The following is a 22,697-nucleotide window of genomic DNA, read 5'->3' as shown; positions in this document are numbered from 1 at the left end:
AAAAAATTGCAATCCAAAACGAAATAGAAAATGCCTCTGGATTTTCTATAGCCTGGCTTTTCTGTACTCATTTAAATGATTGAGGATTAACTATGGTCACTCCTAAGCTCGGACTCTCGTTTACTCTCTATCTTCAATTTGAAAATATGTCGTGTCCCTGTGAGCCATCCATCCCATCTATGTGATGTGTGCGTCCTCTGTGAGTGTAGGAGCATCTTTCAGATGGGGTTTTGGGGAAGAGCTTTGGGCAGGACTGCATTTCTGCGGCTAATGAGGAAGCTTCAAACAGCAGTGGGACAGAGCAGTGCCAAAGCCAAGACCACGGGAGGGGAAGGAACAGCAGGGGTGGGGGCAGGGACTCCAGCTTTCCTCTCCTCTTCCTTCTCTGTCAGCTCTCCTCATCCATCCTGTCCTCCCAGGTCCCTCCCCAACGCACACACATGCACACACGCACACACATATGCACACACATACATACACACACACACGCACGCACACATACGCACACACACACACATACGCACACACACGCACACACGCGCGCGCACACACGCACACACACACATACGCACACACACACACACACACACACCCCTCATTTCTCCCACAGAGCCTCTTTGGTGCCTACAGAGCCTCTTTGGTGCACATGGATTTAGCATAAGCAATATTGTTCCCAACTCGTGTTGCTTTGTGATGGCTTTTGTTAGTTCACATTCACTTGGGTTAACCCAGCTGGTCAATCCAACTCTTCAGGGCTCTGTCTGCAGGTATCATTTCACACGGTTTTAATATTGTTTCACCAAAAGCCTTCTTTCCCAACTTGACGATTGGAGAAGCAATAAGAAATCAACCTATTTGAGCCTAATTCTCAATGTGGAAATTCACTTCAGCTAACAATAAGATTTGGCCCCATGAGTTCAATGTCATGTAATACGTCCTACTCTGTGCTCAGAATGAGTCCAGGTTACGGGATGGAGGGCTGGACAGGGACTCAGGGGGTGTAGACCCAACCCTGTGACACTCTTGCACAACAGCCTGTACAGCACTTACTGAAATTGTCATTTAAATAATGATTGGGGTCACTGCTTGTGTCATATCTGTGTCCCTTGCTAGAACATAGCTCTAGGAGGGAAGATTTCTGTTCTCTGCTGCATCTTCAGGGCTGAGCGAAGTGCCAGTAAAATAGCAGTCACTCAGCCCTTATTCACGGAATGAAAAAGGGAATGAATCCAATACCACTGTTTCAAACTCTCTGGAATCCATCATGGCAGCCATAACACCACCTCTTATCCCCACTGAGAACACCTCTGGACATAACAGACACTCACCCAGGTCTTTCTTGTGCCACCCACGGTGCCTACTATAACAAAGAGGCAACATCCATCTCCATTTCCCATCCGAATCCGAAAGATACCTGGTTTTCCCCTCTCTGCATACTGTACACACCCCTCTGCCCCTCTGCACCCAGCTGTCCTAAGTTGTGACAGCCCCATTGCTGTGACATCTAAGGTAAAAGCACTGTATACATTTAGACAATTCTTACTCAGCTGCATTATCTCTCGACCAGTGGTTCTCAGCCCTGGGGGAGCTTTAACAAATGCCTGATACCAAGGGTATAACCCAGCTGATCAAACCAGAATCTCTGGAGCTGGACCCAGGACTCAATATTTTTTAATGTCCTGTAGATGATTCCAGCATGTAGCAAAGGTTGAGAACCCCTTCCCGGAAGGGTTGTCATAAACTCCGAGTTTGGGGTTCTAAGAATTCCGTGACCAGGAGCCCTCAGTGAGTTGGGATGGGAGGGCTCATTCGGTGTGTATCTTCCCCACACCACCTCCCCAAAGAACCATGAGTTGGGCCTGTTCTTCCCAATCTGGATTGGCCGTGGGAAGCAAATGCTTGTATCTTGTAAAGCTCCGAGCCACTTCTTTGGGATAGTAGCTGGACATTTCTGAGGACATGGGAGGGGAAGAAGCAAATGAAGAATGTGGGTACAAAGGGTAAATTTGGGGGGGGGGGTGGAGGATACAGCCAGAGAGGCAATGAGACAAGCAGTCCCAAGAGAAAGGCTGCCCAGGAGACCAGGACGCGGAGCTCATTGAGCAGAGGCGGCTGTAGTTGTAACCCTACTGACCTGACCTTCCTAGGCTGTGGGTAGTAATGAGGCCACTATAAGAGGATATGGCGTCAAAGGCTCCTTGCTTCTGCCTGCTGACAGGGGTGTCTGGGCATCAAGCCTGGGAGAGTCTTGCCTGGGCTCACAGGTCAGTCTACCCTTCCTGGGGCACCTGCTCTGCCAGGTCCACCTGTCTCACCCACCATGCTGCCTATTCCCCATGGCGCCCTCACCAGTATGCTGCCCCTTTACGTGTCAGAGCTGCAGGATGGTCATGGCAAAGGCGGGGATGGGGACCTTAGCAGAGGGCAGTGTTTTTCAACTTTGCGGAGGGGCCTCAGGACCCACTGCAGTTGGGGGGACCCCAGGCTGCCAGTTAACAGGGCACCACACATCGCCCCTGCTGCCCTTCAGGGGTGCTCTGCTCAGAGCAGAAGGGTGGCAAAGTTGGCTCTGGCCTGACTACCCTGATGGGAGGATCCCATAGAATTCACTTGTAGAAGCAGAGTTAAAAAAAAAAAAAATCTAAAACTGTCACAACTAGATAAGGAAATGAGAGTGATTCTGTCCCAACTCATCCCCTTTTCTTTTCTTTTTCTTCTTCGCCTCTGCAAAAAGCCACAAAAGGGTTAAATACTTTGCCACGAGGTGGGATAAACTTCTCAGATCTGTGCTGTGCCTGATTGTCCTGGCACCGCACTGGGTGAGGGGTGCCCCGTCCTTTGTTGATTATAATGGTACATCTTCGTTATCGTCCTAATACTCCTTTAAAAAAAACACCCTAATCTTTCTCTGGTGCCAGTGACGGCCACCATGCGGGATGTTTTCTTTCTCTCCCCTCTGTCCTTTCCCTTCACCCCCTATTGTTGCCATAGTCACGACGGGGCGATAGCACGGGTGCAGGGCTGTTTCTGTACTGTACCGCCCCGAGCTGATTGTTTAAATCTGTATTATTCCACTGTTCTGAAGATTTACATTTTTAATGGCTCATTTATGTAATCCCATAAATAAAGTAGCAAAAAAAGCATCCCACACAAATGAGTGAATTGGAGTTTGAAAAAGGCTCCTGAGGCAGGTCAGCCAGGGTCTCAGCTGCGGGGCCTTGATTGGTGTGGCCAGTGTAGCCAGGATGGCAGTGGGCTTAAGACCACCCAGTCAGTGCCAAAATGGGGCATTACCACGGAGTAGCGGGATGGTGCTGGAGTTCAAGCTCCCCTATTTATCAGAGAACACAGTTCTACTGCAAAATCCACTTTAGTCTGAGACTCATTTACCTTACTGCTTTGACAGCTGCACCTCTCCCCGGCAGAGAAGTTTCTGCAATTAGCTTTTTCCCTCCTAGCAGCTGATGCTGTGTGTTTCCCCCCCGCCCCTCCTTTCTTCTTCTTAACCAGTATATTCCTGGGGCTGCTAAATTCTCTCTAAAGAGCCTGTGAATTCGAGCACCTGCCTCAAGAATGTATTTGACACACTGAACAGAGATATAGTTGGAACAATTCACTGTTAGGCTTCCCTCCACCAGTTTCTCTCTTCATGCTCCCTCCCCTGCAAATGAAAGTTTGTACTAATTAGGCACAGATGAAGAAAATGGCTAAAATGGAACTGAATCAGCACATGTCTGACAATCTTTCCAGGTCCCTGCCCGGCTTAGATGCGAAACCACAAGTCACTGCGTCCCCACTTGGTAGATATCTTGGCTCTGGAATCCTTGATTGACATTCACTATTTAATGCTCTCACTTGAAACAGTTTTGCTTTCGGATATTACAGCAAAGCGTGACCCCGGATCAGAGTCCTCTGTCTCTGTCTGTCTCTAGTTTCCCTGTATCTCTGCAGGGGCCTCTGATGAGACCTGGACCTCTGTGTGCGTGACTGTCTCTCAGAAACGCACAGCGGAAGTTTTGTGAGCGTCGGGGACCCAGGCCATAGAAAAACAGAGGGATTGTTAAGTGCTCTAAATTCACATAAATCTCATATCGTAGCCAAATGTAATCAGAATTAAATTGACTGAAATAGCAATCCCAAAGCAAGAAAGCATGTAAGTCCCAACTTTCCCATTTCCCTGCCATCGAAAAATGACTTTTAAACTTTGCAAAATCAAGATTTTAATCTGTCATCCCCATCTCGGGCATTTGTGGGGAAGAGAAATGCAACTGCCAAGCCACGTTTCCCACTCGCTACCCCTCCCCCTCCAGCTGGCCATTGACTCTAATGCCCCCCAACATTTTCAACCCCAGGAGGACCTCAGTACTTCACTTCTTCCCTGTCAGTCACTCTTACTTGTCCTCTTCCAGGGCAGATTCTGTGGGATAGACTCTTTTTTTTTTTAATTTTTATTTATTTATTTTTGGCTGCTTTGGGTCTTCGTTGCTGTGTGTGGGCTTTCCCTAGTTGCGGCGAGCGGGGGCTACTCTTCATTGCGGTGCGTGGGCTTCTCATTGCAGTGGCTTCTCTTGTTGCGGAGCACGGGCTCTAGGCACGTGGGCTTCAGTAGTTGTGGCACGCGGGCTCAGTAGTTGTGGCTCGAGGGCTCTAGAGCGCAGGCTCAGTAGTTGTGGCACACGGGCTTAGTTGCTCCGCGGCATGTGGGATCTTCCCCAGCCAGGGCTCGAACCCGTGTCCCCTGCATTGGCAGGAGGACTCCTAACCATTGCACCACCAGGGAAGTCCCTGTGGGATAGACTCTTGACTTTCTCCTCCATTATAATTGCCTATATTATTGGGAGGAAAAAAGCAAACTCAGCCCCAGCTTTCTGTCTTCTCTGGACGGGCACCTGAGCAGCTGAATGTATCTTCAAAAAAGCACATGCCATGCAGACAGGTCGCACTTTAAATTCATGACCACGAATGGCGCCATGCAGCCGTCTCACTCCATGTCTTTATCAAATTGGACTTCTGCTCTCCAAAGGGACTGTTCCACACACCATCCTCTCTTGCCTCAGACCTCCAATTCCCCCCACCCACCCAGATATTGACCTAGCCCTGTGTTTCCATTGCTTCATTGAAAAACAAAAGCAGATAAAAAAGACCTCATCTTCCCATGACCATCCCTTTCAGCCAACTCCTATCTCTGCCTATATCCACTGCCTTTCCTCAACTCCTAAAGCCGATACCTCCACTTGCACAGAATTCCACTCCCTCTCATTTTTTTGAGGTCTTGGCTCTTAAACTTCCCACTTTCTCTCTTGCAGCATCAGTTTCTCTTTGTCCACTGGGCCATTCCCTTTAACCTACAAAGACACTGTGATATCTTCCACCTTAAAAAAATTTGACTCCATGCTTTTTTCCAACTACACCAATATTTTGGTTTTCCTTCATAGCGGTTCTCAAATTTCCTGTACTCAGTGTCCTTATTTCCTTATCTCCTGTTTTCTCTTTACTCCAATCAGGCTTTTGTCTTCACCTTTCCACTGATACTGCTCTCATCAAATTTGTCAATGACCTCCATCTTGTCCAAATCAATGATCTATTCTGTCTTCTAGAGAACAGATTTTTCAGATAGCAGGTACTCAATAAATATCTGTGGAATGAGTGAATGAATATAACTCCCATCCCATTAGTTTACTGAATTCATGGTTGTGCATTACAAAAATAGATGAAGTTCAATTTTATACCAGGCTAATGAATTTTCATGTACTTATTCACTTCTTTTAAGGTTTTGTGTATATTTAATCCGTGTCAGCTTTTTCCATGTGAATTTCCAGAGCTATGATTTCTGACCTTGCAAAATTTCAAAAACATTTTTTAACATAAATGCTAAAATTTCAGGATAAAGGAGAACTGATTGGACACATATTCATGTGTAATTTTATATTGGACCTCAGGTACACAGTATTGGACTAATCATAACTCAGAGTTTGAGATAATTCTCATTATTGTCCATGCATGGCCTTCTTTAATTAATTAATCAGGTTTTAATGATGTAGTAATCATTCATGAACCCAACACCCAACGTGAAGGTTATCTCGTGCTAATTTGACATATAAATTGTTCCAGTCATGGATTATAAGGAGGAGGAAAGAAGGAAGGAACTAATATTGCCTTTGTACTTTGTATCAGACTCTATGCCAGATACTTTATCTGCATTATTTAATCCTCACAATAACTCTGAGAAGTAAGCATTATTATGCTCATTTTCCAGATTAGAAAACTGGTTCAGAAATAGCATTTGTCTAACTGCTCATAGGAAGTACTAAAGCTGGAATTCAGAGCTAGGTCTGTCCAGCTTCAAAGCACAGGCTCTTTCTGTGTTAGCACACTGGCCCTGTGGGAGAGCAGTAATACACAGAAGATAGTTGACCTGGCATGTTTGGGACCCAGCCTGTTCCGTGTCACTAGCCTGGCTGGGATTTAGGTATCTTAACTCCAAAAAACAGGAAGATTTTAAAAAGTATTCCTTATAAGATATGATATGTAATATAGCTCATAAGATGTAGGAAATGAATGTTTTAAAAGTACATACATCTTAGAAATCTCATAAATAATTATTTGAAGAAATAACAGCTGTTTTGCCTCATTCACAAGCATTGGAGGATGTCTGAAAATGAAAAAAAATGAACACAAACCTCATATTTTTAGTGCCATAAAATATTTTGAATATCAGTTTTCATACCAAAATATCTGAATTTTCAGGGAACATTCATTTCCTTTAAATTGCCCACTATGAAAGAATTTGATGCAGTAGAAAATGAAATAAAACAAAACCAAAACTATAAAGGCTGTATATGACATCTTTTATTTACAGGAGAATTTTTTTTATTAAAGTATTGTTGAGAGGCTTCCCTGGTGGCACAGTGGTTAAGAATCTGCCTGCCGGGCTTCCCTGGTGGCGCAGTGGTTGAGAGTCTGCCTGCCAATGCAGGGGACACGGGTTCGAGCCCTGGTCTGGGAAGATCCCACGTGCCTTGGAGCAACTGGGCCCGTGAGCCACAATTACTGAGCCTGCGTGTCTGGGCCTGTGCTCCGCAACAAGAGAGGCCGCGATAGTGAGAGGCGTGGCGCGCGCACCGCGATGAGGAGTGGCCCCCGCTTGCCACAACTAGAGAAAGCTCTTGCACAGAAACGAAGACCCAACACAGCCATAAATAAATAAATAAATAAATTAAAAAAAAAAAAAGAATCTGCCTGCCAATGCAGGGGACACGGGTTCGAGCCCTGGTCCGGGAAGATCCCACATGCCGCAGAGCAACTAAGCCCGTGCACCGCAACTACTAAGCCTGCGCTCTAGAGCCCGCAAGCCACAACTACTGAGCCCACGTGCCTAGAGCCGGTGCTCTGCAACAAGAGATGCCACCACAATGAAGAGTAGCCCCTGCTCACCGCAACTAGAGAAAGCCCACGTGCAGCAACAATGACCCAACACAGACAAAAATAAATAAATTAATTAATTTTTAAAAAACCAAGTATAGTTGATTTACAATGTTATGTTAATTTTTTCTGTACAGCAAAGTGATTCAGATATACATATATATACTTAAAAAAGAATGTGCTCTACAGTATATTCTGGGTGCTCTACAGTAGGACCTTGTTGTTTATCCATTCTCTATATATCAGTTTGCATCTACTGATCCCAAACTCCCAATCCACCCACCCCCTCCCCTGCTGGCAACCACAAGTCTGTTCTCTATGTCTGTGAGTCTGTTTCTGTTTCATGGATAAGTTCATTTGTGTCATATTTTAGATTCCACAGATAAGTGATGCCATATGGTATTTGTCTTTCTCTGTCTGACTTACTTCACTTAGTATGATAATCTCTAGGTCCATTCATGATGCTGCAAATGGCATTATTTCATTCTTTTTTTATGGCTGAACAGTATTCCATTGTATATATGTACCACATCTTCTTTATCCATCCATCTGTCAGTGGGCATTTAGGTTCCTTCCATGTCTTGGCTATTGTGGATAACGCTGCTATTACAGGAGAATGTTGATCCTTACATAGTGTGGTAACCTCACTCCACTCCAGGATTGACTGTCACAGCATCCATGGGGCTGGTGGAGGGGGCGGACAGGGAAAACTCCTCTGATGTCCCCACCTGTGTGCATCTTTTCTTTCTACTTTCCTGCTCAGCCTGTGTATTGCCAAATACACAGTATTCAGTAGTCCATGACTTTTGTTCTATAAAATTCATAGGTTTGCACTACATGAAATTGCCTCTGACAAAAATCATTTTTGTTCTGCCCTTTTTGATCCGTACACCTCTGTCTGAATTCCATGCACTGGGTCATGTCATAAACTGATGTTGTAGGCCAGTCTCCGAACCTTCTGACTTTGTGTCCCCTCTATAAGATGCAGATGATCATTTCCACAGTGAATTGCATTTAGTCGTCTTGTCTATTTGGTCATCTTTAATCAGGAACCACCCAGCCAATCATTGTCTTTCGTGACACCCAGCTATTTTGTAGAACATTCCCCAGTTTGGATGTTTCTGATGTTTCTCCATGATCAGATTCAGTTGCACACTTGTGGTAGGACAACCGGAGAATTGCTGCATGTCCTTGGAGGCACACGTGTTGCTTTGTTCCCTGGTTGGTAAAGTTAACCTTGACCTTCGGTTCAGGTGGTGGTGTTACCGAACTCAGGTTCAGCTGCTCACAGCTAAAAATCCAATAATTCGAGAGACAAGTGTCAACAGAAAGGAAAGGTGCTTCAATCAGAAAAGGCGGCAATCTGGGGAGAAGGTGGACTCATGTCCTGAGACCAACTCCAAAGTTTCTGCTCAGCCATGACAGTTTTTGAAGGGAAAAAGGAGGGAAGAATCTCAGTGAGTCATCAAGGCAGGAGGTTGGGTTCTGCATCCTTCTCCATTGTGTGCAGGCTGGCTGACTCTACCTTCAGATGTTATCTTGCCCCTGTGATCTGCCCGCAGGATTGCTAAGGGGCGCTGATGGGGGTAGAGAGCTAGTCATTCTTTAACTACTTCATTCTTCATTCTTCTTTTTATCTAGAAAATGAATTAAGTAGGTTCTTTCAAGGTTAGAGGGGAACTGAAATGGGCAAACAGGAAAGGGGAAAAAGAGCTGCTTTCAGTGAGGCCAGGCTTCTCCACTGGAATTTAACTATTTTCCCCCTTTGTAATTAATACACATCCAGTGGGGGATATATGTTGAAACCATGCAAATATCTTTTTTCTCATGTTGCTTTTGCCCACCAATTTTTGCAGCCACTGATGATCCTTAACTGAAACAATTCCTGCCAAACGGTGATTTTCTAATTCTAGCATTCTTCCTACATCTGGATATTTTCCAAATAAAGCAGTATCCCCCCCCCAAAATTTTTAATACAATTTTTTTTTGGCTGCACCATGCAGCATGCGGGATCCTAGTTCCCCAGCCAGGGATCAAACCTGTGCCCCCTGCAGTGGAAGCGTGGATTCTTAACCACTGGACCACCAGGGAAGTCCCCAATTTTTAAATGACAAAGTTAATCAATTATTTAAGTTCCTCCTGAATATGTTTGAGTATATCCAGCTTTACCAGCCTCTTGGACATCATAGCACTTGTGAGTCAATTCAACAATTAAAGGGCTCCCTGAGCCCATCTTCTCCCAAGCCCAGCTAGGAAGCATCTTCTCACCCAGCATCCAATTGTTGTTTGATATTGTTGTCATTGTTTGGGGAGGGAGGGACTGTTGAACAGGAATTATCAAAATGAAGGACAAGTCCAGCTTAATTTAGAGTGAGCCAAGTTTTATTCCTTCTGTAGTTTAAATATTAAACTCAGCCAAAGAATGACATCATAACAAAGAATAAACTTAATAGAGTCAAAGAATTTACAAAACGGATAGAACACAGGCTGTAGAGATTCTCCCAGCTAAGTAACTTATTTGATATTTATATTGCAAAGTCAATGATTTAATATTAATTAGTAAGGCATTAGGTAGACGTCACTAATAATTTTAAAAGATGTTTTCCTTTCTAATCTTGCCCTGTTCTTTTCCTCTTTATTTCATGCAGAGACATTTACAAATACAACCTTCAAGAAAGTTACAAACAAGGAATAAAATCTACATTTTTCTTGCATAAAAGGTTTTAGAAGAAGTGTAATTGTATTTTTGACACATTTTCATTCATATTCTAGACATTTCTTGTTCATTAAACAAACACATTTTTAAAAGGTTTGTACTGAGAAGTGGCTATTTAGTTCCCACTATTTAAAATAGCTAGCCTCTTAAAGCCATTATTTGGCTGACCATGTAGTGAAGTCATTTGAATGATTACTGTAAAACAGGATTTAAGAGGAAAATAAATGAAAGGGGAAAAGTAATTTTGTGATCATTTCAAAGCTCTAAACACACGGGGCCGGGTGCCATGACAATAATTCTCTCTTGCCTGTAGGCACAGGAAAAGTGGAGGGATTTCCTTTGAAAAAGGAGCTCCTTCTAAATCAACAGTCAGTGGTCAAAGTAAACACCACTGAAGATTATGTTTGAGAAACTGCTTACAACTACTGCAAAGGCATTAACAAAACAAGGAGCTGGGGTGCAAATGCAGTGGAAGGCCTGAAGGAGTGTGTTGAAAAACATCCTGTAAGTCAGGCCATCCATGGCCAGAATCCAGACTTCTGCAAGGATGTCCTGCACCTTATCTATTTAGTAGTTCTCCTGAAAAATAATTATTAGGAGCTACCCGGATAGAATAAACTAAACAATGTAATCGGTAACTAGCTTGCAGACAAACACACAAAAACCGATTCTGTTTGTTGGGAAAAACGCAACCCCCTCCTGCTACATTATTCCATTGATGGAAAAACATTTACATCTCTTTTGTTAACTAGTTTTCTGTAGAAATTTTATAATCGCCGGGCAACTCTATTTCACTGCTCTCTTAGAGGAGACTGAGTAGCTAGACCCATGTTTTTATTCCACGGCCAAAAAGAAAAAAAAAAATTTTTTTCTGGGCTTTTTTTTTTGGAAACTTTCGTCTATCATACATCAAACCTGTCAAGCTTTTTCATTAAAGTTCATGGTTTTTAAGTTCATTGTAAATAACTCAAACCGATTTTACAAAAGAGAAAAAAAAAAGTCTTGCCCTGATGTTGGGCATTACAAACTGTAATAATATCCCTTGTCAAATGGGATTTCTCAAGTGGCTTTGTAAAGGGTGGGGGGTGTGGGGGGGAGGATTTAGCTAAATAAAAATAATTTGAGGTTAATGTTATACTTGGATTGTGGGTTGACTTCTTTTATTTTCTTAAAAGTCTAGAATTTTTGCAGAATGTTAAAAGGAAATCCAGTAGCTATGTTTATCATAAGTATGTGTCAGATTTCATTTTGAGGTCCTTAAGAGTTACCTCGTGGGAGAAAATTCCAACAATAAGGAACATTCACTGATTTGCTGAGAGCTCTGTAAATTTTTAAAGTAAGCTAATCTCTTGGATGTTTCTTTTCCAAAGTAATGAAAAAGGCCTTTTTCCCCCGTCAATCAGACCGGGTCATTGCCGCAGGCCAAGCTGTATCGCTCAGGGTTCATTCCAGGAAGCAGAGCCGTGACAAGTGATACATAATAGAGGACTTTTGTGGGCATTGGGCTTTTTACAGCTGTGAGAGCTGGTGAAGTGTCCATGGGAAGTTTGCCTCTGTTGTCCGGTGGTGGGCATAACCTTGCTGTAGGTCAGCAGGGCTGGCCGTCCGGGAAGAACCCAGACGTGAAACAGGACAGAGCAAGACAAGCCAGACCTGCAAGAACCAAGCAGAACCCGCGAAGACAAACTGGAACCTGTGTCGCTGCTCCCTCCCCTGCAGGGCCTGGGCTACCTACAGAAGAAGCCGGCCCTCTCCTTAGTGAGCTGCACGTGGACCTGGCCCAGAACTCAGAGGAGCTGTGGGAGCTGTGGGCCCAGCCGCTGCCCCACAGAGAAGGAGGCTGGCACGTCAGCGGCCACGGGCAGACGCTGCGGCAGCATCTGTATCTTTGCCCCGATCCTGGGCTTCGAGGATGCTGCTTCACTTCCCGCTTTCAAGTCAGGCATAAGTTTTCCTGCAGCCACCCTTCACCTGGAACCATACAGGGAGGGAATTCTGGGAAACTCAGCTCCAGCTTAGCTAAGGTGGTCCTGCACAAGACCACCCCCGCCATCTCCTTCCCATCTTGCCAATCCCCTGTTGGCTCTCTTCTCCTTTTTCCCTGAGACGTTCCTCATGCTGGGCTGCCAAGAGGCAGCTCCAGGTCAGTGCAGCTGAGGAAATCATCTTGACATTCTTCCTGTGATAACACTATCTGGACAGGCCCCAAGTTTTGGGTACTTCTCAGTTTGGAAGAATACATAGTCAACCTTATTCTAGAAAATGCAAATTAATCTATAGTTATAGAAAGGGTATCAGTGGTGCCTGTGGACAGAGGGTGTGGAAGAGGGTAGGATGATGGATTAAAAGGTGCATGAGAATACTCTGATTGTGATAGATAGGTTCATTATCTTGATGATGGCTGTAAGTTTTACTGGTGTAAATATATGCCAAAGCATATCAAATTATACCTTAAAACATATGCAGTTTAACATATATCAATGATATCTCAATAAAGCTAAAAATATCAACTATGTAAAGGCTCTGAAGAGTGAACCACAGCAACAAAAAAATCATTCAATCTGAAAAGGAACCCCTCCCCCCTCAAAAAAAAATGTTATCAGAACTTCAGAGACTATGGCCCAATACAAAAAAGTCTGACATACGTGGACTTGGAATCTCCAAAGGAGAGAACAAAGAGAATGAAGCACGAGAAATATTTGAAGAAACAATGGGAAAAAACTTTCCAAATCTGTGGAAATACATAAATTCATAGTCATGAGAGGTTCAGCATACCCCAGACAATAAATACATAAAGGAAGCTACATTTAGGCACATCATCTTAATATTATAAGTAAAAAAATAAGTAGTTTGAATACTTGCCTTTTTGTACAAGTTTGCAATAAAATTGTAAGTAACTTTGAAGACTTATTTTTATGCAGGTATATAAAAGTGTAGCATGGGAATGGTGCTTATGAGTTTTTAAATTCACTGTTGAGTTGTGATTTTTCTTCATGGAAGGGGGAAAAAGACATTAAGCAAAAGGTAAAAACCTCAATAAGATTTTTCTGAAGAGTATTATTTTGGTAATAATATTAGTACATATTCATTTTTTATTTCAGTGATACAGATTTATACCTATTTATCCTCAAGGAAACTTATACATCACTATTCAAGGAAAAGTATAAGTGTTTTTATTGAAAGTTACAAGATTATTACGAGGAAAATAAAACTTAGGAGGTGCTTGAAAACAGTTAATTATGGAAATGGTTAGTTACTTGAGGTATTATTCATTTACAGAAAATAAAAGTTAGAGTATATGTGATAAAATAAAGAATATGTGGCATGCTTTTCACTGAAAAAGTCCTCTGGGTCCTGGAAATGGTCAAGTGTTTCAGAGATCTTTTCAGCTTTTCCCATGACCCAAATGACTCGACATCTTAGCAAGAAGATCAGCTTACCAAAATTTCCATCAACAGAAATTGGAAAACTTTGTACTGCACCACTTTTTTGAGATATTTCAAGCATCCCTCCTCTGTGACTGCTCTGAAACAAGTCATAAAGAAGTGGTGACCTATTGTCATTTATATCACACATAGAATATTTCAAACAGAGGAAATGGGCCGCGTAAGGAACATCCACAGAGCCACCACCCAGCTTTATCAAACTTTAACGTTATGCCATATTTATTTCCACATTACACTTAAACAATTGTCTTCATTTTTCTTTTTTTACTACTTACGTCTTTTTCTTATTGATTTTTACATATTCCTTATGAATTCTGAAAACAAATCCTTTCTTGGTTTTGTTTCAAATAACCTCTCCTAGTCTGTGATTTGTCTTTTTTTACAAATGGATTTAAATTTTTCATTTTGGGGTAATTATAGATTCATATGTAGTTGTAAGATATCGTACAGAGAGGTTCCATGTCCCCTTTACCCAGTTTCTCCCAATGGTAACATCTTGCAAAACTTCTAGGACAATATCACCACTAGGACATTGGCATTGATACAGTGAAGACACAGAACATTTCCATCACCACAGTGATATCTCATGCCGCTCTTTTATCCTTTTCATTCTCACTCTTAAAGTCTCTGGCAACCACTAATCTGTTCTCCATTTCTGTCATTTCAAGAATGTTACATAAGTGGAATAATATAATATGCAACCTTTTAGGACTGGATTTTCCATTCAGCATAATTCCCTGGTGATTCAACCACGTTGTTGTGTGTGTGTCTGTAGTTTGTTCCTTTTCACTGCTGGGTAGTGTCGCGAGGTGTGCATGGACCACATTTTGTTTAACCCTCACTCACTGAAGGACATCTGGTCCTGTTGTTGGTCATTATGAATAAAGCTGCTATAAATATTTTTGTACAGGTTTTTACGAGAACATAAGTTTTCCTTTCTCTGGGATAATGCCTGGAAGTGCAATCACTGGGTTATATGGTAGTTGCATGTAGTTTTTTTTTTTTAATGCCAGATCATTTTTCATTCCCACCAGCAGTATGTTGGTGATTCATTTCTTTACCTCAGAATTCACCCTGTTGTTCAGTTTGGGTAATTTGTATTGTTCTATCTTCCAGCTCACTGATTCTTTCATCTGGCTCCTCTATTCTGTAGAGTCCTTGAGTTTTTTTTAATCTGGTTATTGTAATTTCTATTTGGTTCTTATTTAGACCTTCTGTTTCTTTGCTGAGATGCTCTATTTTTTTATTCATTTTGAGAGTGCTTAGAATTGTTGAGGCATTTTTATGATGTTTGCTTTCAATCTTTGTAAGAATTCTAACGCCTATGTTATCTTGATGTTGATACCTATGGATTGCCTTTTTACATTCAGTTTGAGATCTTCCTGGTTCTTGATATAATGAGCAATTTATTATTGCAACCTGGAAATTTGTGGTTTTATATTATGAGGTTTTCGTAGTTAAGTCTTATGTGTTCGCTGTCTTCATCTCATACCACCCCAGAACTGGAAGGAGGGGACTTCCTCACTACTGCCAGGTAGGAATAGAAGTCCAAGCGTTACCGACCCTTTCAAGTCGGGCCCCAGCAAGGGTCCTCCTGCCTGGTGTCACTGTGCCAATAGAATGAGACTGAGTTGGGTTCAGAAGCAAAGGAAAGCTTTATTCCCTGATCAAAGAACGGAGAGGTGTAAGCTCCCGCCCTAGAGCACACGCTCTCGTGATAGGCTGTGGGCGGGGCTGCTTTATAGCGTTCTCGCCGTAGGGAGGGGGCGGGGTTGTCCAGCGCAGGCGCAGCGCAGCCGCTCACACTCCAGATCCAGAGCTGGGCGCGGCGTGTCTGCACGCGGCCCCTGACCTGAGCGTCCTGCAGCCCTTCCGCTGGAGGAACTCCGGTCTGAAGTGCCTGGTGCGAGGCCTCAGCATGTGAGTCGGTGCAACTAGACTCAGCACAAAGGAAAAGTAAAAAAAGGTTAGACTTTATTTTATTACCCAGATTCTATTTTTATTTTCCGGGAGTTGTGAATGGGCTTTGCTGGTGACGATTCCCTCCTCTGCCTTTTGTCCTGCTCCTCATTGTCGAGGCCACTGAGGGTCTCGGGTCCGTCTTCTGTAACTGCTTCCTGCTGAGTGTGGGCATTGGTGTCCTGCAGCCACCGTGAGGTCTGTTCGGTGGCCCCCAGGCTTCGGCCCTGCCCATCTCCCTGAGCGATCCCCGTTTGTCTAACCTCTTGGAAGCAAAGGACCCCGGAGAGTTTAAGATACGTGCCCAAATATATCAGCAAGAGAATAATGGTCACCTGTCAAATTTTCCTGACAAGGCAGGGCTCCAGGTCTTTGGCCCCGATGCCGAGGCTCACTGCCGGGCCTGAGTGTCCGTGGTCGAACTTTGGTTGTTTTTCAGGAGAGAAGCTGCAGGTCAGAGAGTGGTTCGCACGAGTAGTCAAGGGGGCTGTGGCCCCAGGTTTCCTCTCCAGAGGTTGGGTCTCGGGGGCCTCTTCCCTCGAGTGCAGTGTCCCCACGGAGTGACCCCTGCTACTTCTGGGCAGAGCAGGTGGTGAGGGTCACCAAGCAGGGTCCGTTCCACTTAGGGGTGAGCTGGGCTTGCAGGCTGCCAGTTTTCCAGGTTTTTAGGTGCACTCAGGCTCCTGGCTGGAAGGGGTTGGGGGCCGGGTCAGTGGGTGCAGGCAGCACCTGGTCCCCATATTCCGTGAGCGCTTTCCCGGTTTCTCCTGCCTGGAGGGCACACTTGCGCTGTTCCATTTTAGGGGGGCTAAGGTGTCCCTTCTCTTCAGCTTGGGGAATGGGTCTACCATACAGGAATTCAGGGGCACTTAACTTATCCTTGGGGCCAACCGCATGTGGTGCAGGGCAGTCGGAGTTCCCTGACATAGCTTGGCCAAGGCCCATTTTAAGGTCTGATTGGATCTATTTTCTCCGTTGATTGGGGTCTCCAGGCTGCATGCAGGGTCCATTTTATGCCCAGGGCACTTGAGACATTATCGCGTTGTACAAATCCTGGGAACCCAGACCTGGGGATTATTTCTTTTCAGTTCTGGGAGGGAATGCTTCTGTCTAACCCAGAAAATGTGTTTGCTAGCACCAAGAGACACCTGAAGTTGCCAGCTACCCTCAGCATGACAGTGCAATCAATGTGCCAGTCTTCTCCAGGATATGTCCCTCTGGTCTGAATGGTCCTTATCTGGGGGCTTTGGTCGGGGCGATCAGGTGTTAGGGTTGTTCATTGTGCAGATGGGACCTGTCTCAACTATCCGACTGATTATACTGTTCATGCCAGGAGTTACCATGACCCCAACTAACCAATTATATAGGGCTTCCCTCGTGTAGTGAGTTCTTTGATGAGCCTCCCTAATGGCTTGACAAGCTGCAGTTGGGGAAAGAAGCACTGCCCGTGTTCATTAACTAGCCCTCCATGGCTTCCTAGATCTCTGTTGAAGTAGCTAAATCTGGGAGGGTCAGGACAGGGGCCTGAAGTAATTGCTTTTGTAATTCTTGAAATGCCTCTCCCTATTCTTAATTCCATTCAAGAGGATCATCATCCTTCCCTTTCAACATTTCATGTAGAGGCCCAGCTATTAGACTATGGCTAGGGATCCGGATGCAGCAAAACCCAGCCACCCCCGGGAAACCCCTAAGCTGTCCTCTAGTTCTGGGAGGGGCGAGGCTGCAAATGCTTCTTCCCTTTCCTGGGGTAGGCTTCCCTGACCTTCTGTGAGAATGAAGCCCAGGTAGGTGACTCTAGCTTGTGAAATTTGAGCCCTTTTCTTGGACGCTTTATACCCTTTATTGGCTAGGTGGCTCAGGGTGGTTACAGTATTTTTTCAGAGGCCTCCTTAGTAGGCCTGGTGATCAGAATGGCGGGTTCCCTCCTCCAGATGTAGATCTTTTAGGCCTTTAGCTATTTCCCCAAAGATGATGGGGGAATTTTTGAATTCTTGGGGCAGGACTGTCCAGAAGTATTGTTTTTGTTGCACGTTTGGGTCCTGCCGCTCAAAAGCAAAAATTCCTTGTGGCTTTGGGGCTAATGGGATACAGAAGAAGGTGTCTTTTAAATCTAATACAGAATATTAGGTCCTGGTGGACATAGAGTAGCCAGCAGGGTGTAGGGTTTAGGGACCAATGGATGTGTATCCTCTGTGGCTTCATTACTGCCCTGAGGTCCTGTACCATCTGGTATTCCCCACTGGGTTTCTTTTTGGGGAGAGTGGGGTATTACAGGCTGACTGGATCAACTAATAATGCCCTGGTCAGTTAGGTCCTGTATCACAGGGGCAGTGCCCAGCAAGGCCTCCTGATGGAGAGGGTACTGTTTTCTATTGGGCCATGTATGTCCGGGTTTTAGATACACTGTCACGGGACTGGCTCCTACAGTTTGTCCCACCCGTCCCTGGGCCCAGACCTCAGGATTTACTCTGTCCAGGGAGGTTTGTCCTCAGCCAATTACATCATCCTCTTGTGCCCTTTGTCTACAGGGACACCAACCCCCAATTTATGTTAGATATCTCTTCCCAGCAGGGGTACAGGACATTCGGGGACATACTGGAAGGAATGGGTGAGCGTGTGTTGGTCCAATTTACATTCTAGTGGCTCTAAGAATGCCCGTTCTTGGGCCTTCCCTGATACCCCCATAATTTTATAACTGTTGGGACCCACTTTGCCTGATCTGGTGATCAGATCTGGGTAAGTGGCACTGGTGTCGACTAAGAATATATTTATAGCTTTTGTTATATTAACCTTCGTACGTGTCATTTTAGGTTCTCTTGATTTGTTCTTAAGAATTCAGGTTACTATCTGGAGTTGTTTTAGTTCCATATAGCTTTGTGCCCACTCACCTCCTCTACATTGTTATTGGCAAAATCATTACGTTTCTATATGTTACAAGACCAACAATCAATGTATACATACGGTTTTATACACTTGCTTTTCAAATAATTTAAGAGGAGAAAGGAGAATAAAGATGTATTTTTACTGTATTTTATAATTACATAGTTGCCTTTACCAGTGCTCTTAGTTTTTTCATGTGAATTCAAATTACCCTCTGGGGTCAGTTCTTTTAGCCTGAAAAAATTAAGGTGTGTGTGCTAGAAACAAACTCTCTCATTTTTTTAATCTGATAATGTCTTTGTTTTGTCTTCATTTTTTAAAGATAGCTTTGCTGGATATCAGATTCTTGATTGACAGTTATTTTCTTCTTTGCACTTTGAATATGTTATCCCACTGCTTTCTGGCCTCCACTGTTTCTGATAAGAAGTAAATTGCTAATCTTATTGGATTTCTTACAAGTGGCGAGTCTTTTTTTTTTTTTTTTTTTTTTGGTCACTTTCAAGATTTTCTCCTTGTATTTGGCTTTCAGCTCTTTTACTGTGTTATGTCTATTTGTGGATCTCTTTGTGGAATTTGTTGCACTTCCTGGATGTATAGATTAGTGTTTTTCAATAAATTAGGAACGTTTTCAACCATTATTTCTTTAAATATTTTTTCTTTCTCTCTCTTCTCTTCTGGTACTTCTATTACATGTATGTTGGTGTACTTAATGGTATTCCACATTTCCTGAGGCTCTGTTCATTTTTCTTCATTCTTTTTTTTTCTTTGTTCTTTGGATTGCATAATCTCTATTAACCTATCTACAAGTTTGTTAATTCTTTCTTCTGCAAGAAGTTGGGCAAGAAGTTCTCTAGTTAATTTTTCATTTCAATTATACTTTTCAACTCCAGAATTTTTACTTGGTTCTTTTAAAAATTTTATATCTCTTTATTGATACTAGCTATTTGATGTAACATTGTCAGCATACCTTCCTTTATTTTGTAAATCATGGTTTCCACTAGTTCTTTGAATATACTTATAACTACTTTGAAGTCTTCATCTGTTAAATCCAACATCTGGTCACTCTCACAGGGAAGTTCTGTTGCTTTTGTCCCCCAGTGTATGAGCCGTATTTTCCTATTTCATTGTATATCTCTTACATTTTGTTGGAAATTGGACATTTTAGATAATTTATAATAGCAATTCTGGGTTCTGGTCCCCCCCAACCACCACCATTTGCTTGATTACTTGTTTAGTGACTAGCTTTTATTTCAGTGAAGTCTATTTTACACACACACACACACACACACACACACAGTGTTAAGCCTTTGGTGTTGCTTCTCAACCAAGGGTGTGCAGCCTTGGGTTTGCCCACAGCCACCTTGGATGGCAGTGCTTTGGCAGGGCTCTTTTTAGCTCTCTTTCCCCCCATCATACCCTGCTGTTAAATGCCACAAATTGTGGGATAATTGCTCTATTGTCTTCAACAATGTCCTGCGGCATCAATTGTTCCAGAGACTAAACCAATCAAATTCTAGCTTCTTTGAAGGAATAGTTCCTGAAGTCAGTGTTTGATATTTGTTATTATCCTAGGAGAGCTACTCCCAGCTTCCCCTCACCCCCCAATTCTCTCCTGCAAACTAGCAGTCTTCAATTTAGCCTGTATCGTCAACAAATCTACCAGTATCCTCTCAATTATCTTTCACCACAATCTCCACTGTTTTTGAGTGCATCATTAGGCTTGAACTTCTCCATGTTCTGTTGCAAAGAAAGTCAGGTTCTTTGGTAAGAGATTAGGAGGTATCTATTTTATGTCCTGCTTCTTCCTCCAGGAAAAGTCTCTGAGCCCAGTGTGCAAGGAGGGGGCATGGTGGGTGGTTCCCTGACAGTGAGGATGAGGATGTGGGCAAGGATCTTTCATTTTTGAAAGATTTTAACTGGGTAAAAAATTCTAGGCTGATGATTGTTTTCTTTCTGTATTTTGAATATATTTTTTCACTGTCTTGTAGCTTCCATTGTTGAGATCTGATTTGAATCTTATCTTTGTTTCTCTGAATATGCTGTCTCTTTTCTTTGGCTGCCTTTAATACAGTTTCTCTGTCTGTTTAAAGCAATGTGATTTTGATGTGCTTTAGTGTGGTTTTCTTCATTTTTTTTAATGTTTGAAACTCATTGAGTTTCTTATGTCCATGCATTTATACTTTCCATTACATCTGGAAAACTTATGGTCATTATTTCTACAAATATTTTTCTCTATCCATCACTGTCTTTGAGAATTCCGATTATATTTGGTCACTTGAATTTGTCTCAGAGCTCAATGATGCTTTGTTCCTTTTTAAAAAAATCATATTTCCCATCGTAGTTCATTTTGAACAGTTTCTATCGCTATGTCTTAAAGTTCATTAGTATTTTCTTTTACAGTGTCTAATCTGCCACTAATCTCATCTGATATATTCTTCATCTCAGACATTATAGTTCCATCTCTACTTGATTTGGGTCTTTTTTATATCTTCTGTGCCTTTGCTTAACATGTTCAATCTTTTCTCTAGCTTCATAAACATATGAAATAATATTTATTGTCTTTAGCTATTCTGTCATCTCTGATAGAATCTCTGAATCATTTTCTGGTGATTTATTTTTCTCCTAATGATGGCTTATATTTTTCTGCTTCTTTGCATGTCTGCTAATTTTTGATTGGGTACCAGACATTGTGAATTTTGCCTGGTGGGGCTATTTATTTTGTAGTCCTGTAATCATTCTTAAACTTTGTTCTAGAGTGCAGTTAAATTGCTTGGAAACCAGCATCTGTTGTCTCTTGTATTCATTCATTCATTTATTTATGGCTGCATTGGGTCTTCGTTGCTGTGAGCGGGCTTTCTCTCGTTGTGGTCAGCGGGGACCACTCTTCATTGCGGTGCATGGGCTTCTCATTGTGGTGGCTTCTTTTGTTGCAGAGTACTGGCTCTAGGCACGCGGGCTTCAGTAGTTGTGGCACGTGGGCTCAGTAGTTGTGGCTCATGGGCTCTAGAGCACAGACTCAGTAGTTGTGGCACATGGGCTTAGTTGCTCTGCGGCATGTGGTATCTTCCTGGACCAGGGCTCGAACCTGTGTCCCCTGCATTGGCAGGCGGATTCTTAATCACTGCGCCACCAGGGTAGCCCATCTCTTGTATTCTTGATGATAGCCATTCTTACAGGTGTGAAGTAATATTTCATTGTGGTTTGGATTTGCATTTCCCTGATGCTTAGTGATGTTGAGCATCTTTTCATGTAGGAGTTTTATAATATCAGGTCTTATGTCTTATGGTCTTATGGTCTTTGATACAGTTCAAGTTCATTTTTGTGAGTGGCAGGGGTCCAGTTTCATCGCTCTGCAAATGTCTATCCAGTTTTTCCAACACCATTTGTTGAAGAGACTCTCCTTTCCCCTTTTGGCTCCCTTGTCAAATATTAGTTGGCTATGAGCAGGGGTTCAATTCTAGGCTCTCTATTCTGTTCCATTGATCTATGTGTCTATTTTGTGCCATTACCATACTGTTTTGATTACTGTAGCTTTATAGTATAGTTTGAAACCAGGAGGTGTGATACCTATAGCTTTGTTCTTGTCCCTTAGGACTGCTTTGCTATTCAGGGATCTTTGTTGTTCCATACAAATTTTAGGATTTTTTTTTCTTATTTCTGTAAAGAATTCCATTGGTATTTTGATGGTATTGAACCCATAGATGGCTATGGTTAGTATGGACATTTTAACAATATCAACTCCATAACAATATCCATAAACACAGGATGTCTTTCCATTTGTTTTCTTCAATTTCTTTCACCGAAGTCTTGTAGTTTTTAATGTACAGATCTTTCACTTCCTTGATTAAATTTATTCTTAACTATTTTATTATTTTTCATGCTATTGTAAGTGGGATAGTTTTCTTTATTTCTTTTTCAGATGTTTCATCCTGAGTGTATAGAAATACACTCTAATTTCTGTATGTTGTCTCTGTATCCTGCAACTTATCCAAAATTTTTTATTCGTTCCAACAGTTTTTTGGTTGAGCCTTTGGGATTTTCTATATACAGAATAATATCATCTGCAAATAGCAACAGTTTTACTTCTCCCTTTCTGATTTGGTTTCATTTTATTTCTTTGTCTTGCTTAATTGCTCTAGCTAGGACTTCAAGTACTATTTTGAATAAGAATGGTGATAGTGGGCATTCTTGTCTTGTTCCTGATCTTAGAGGAAAAGGTTTCCATTTTTCTCCATTGAATATGATGTTTACTGCTGTCAGTTTGATAGGTATAG

The sequence above is a fragment of the Balaenoptera musculus genome, chromosome 18 (genome assembly GCF_009873245.2).
Source record: "Balaenoptera musculus isolate JJ_BM4_2016_0621 chromosome 18, mBalMus1.pri.v3, whole genome shotgun sequence".
NCBI lineage: Eukaryota > Metazoa > Chordata > Mammalia > Artiodactyla > Balaenopteridae > Balaenoptera > Balaenoptera musculus.
This window is presented reverse-complemented; position numbering follows the sequence as displayed.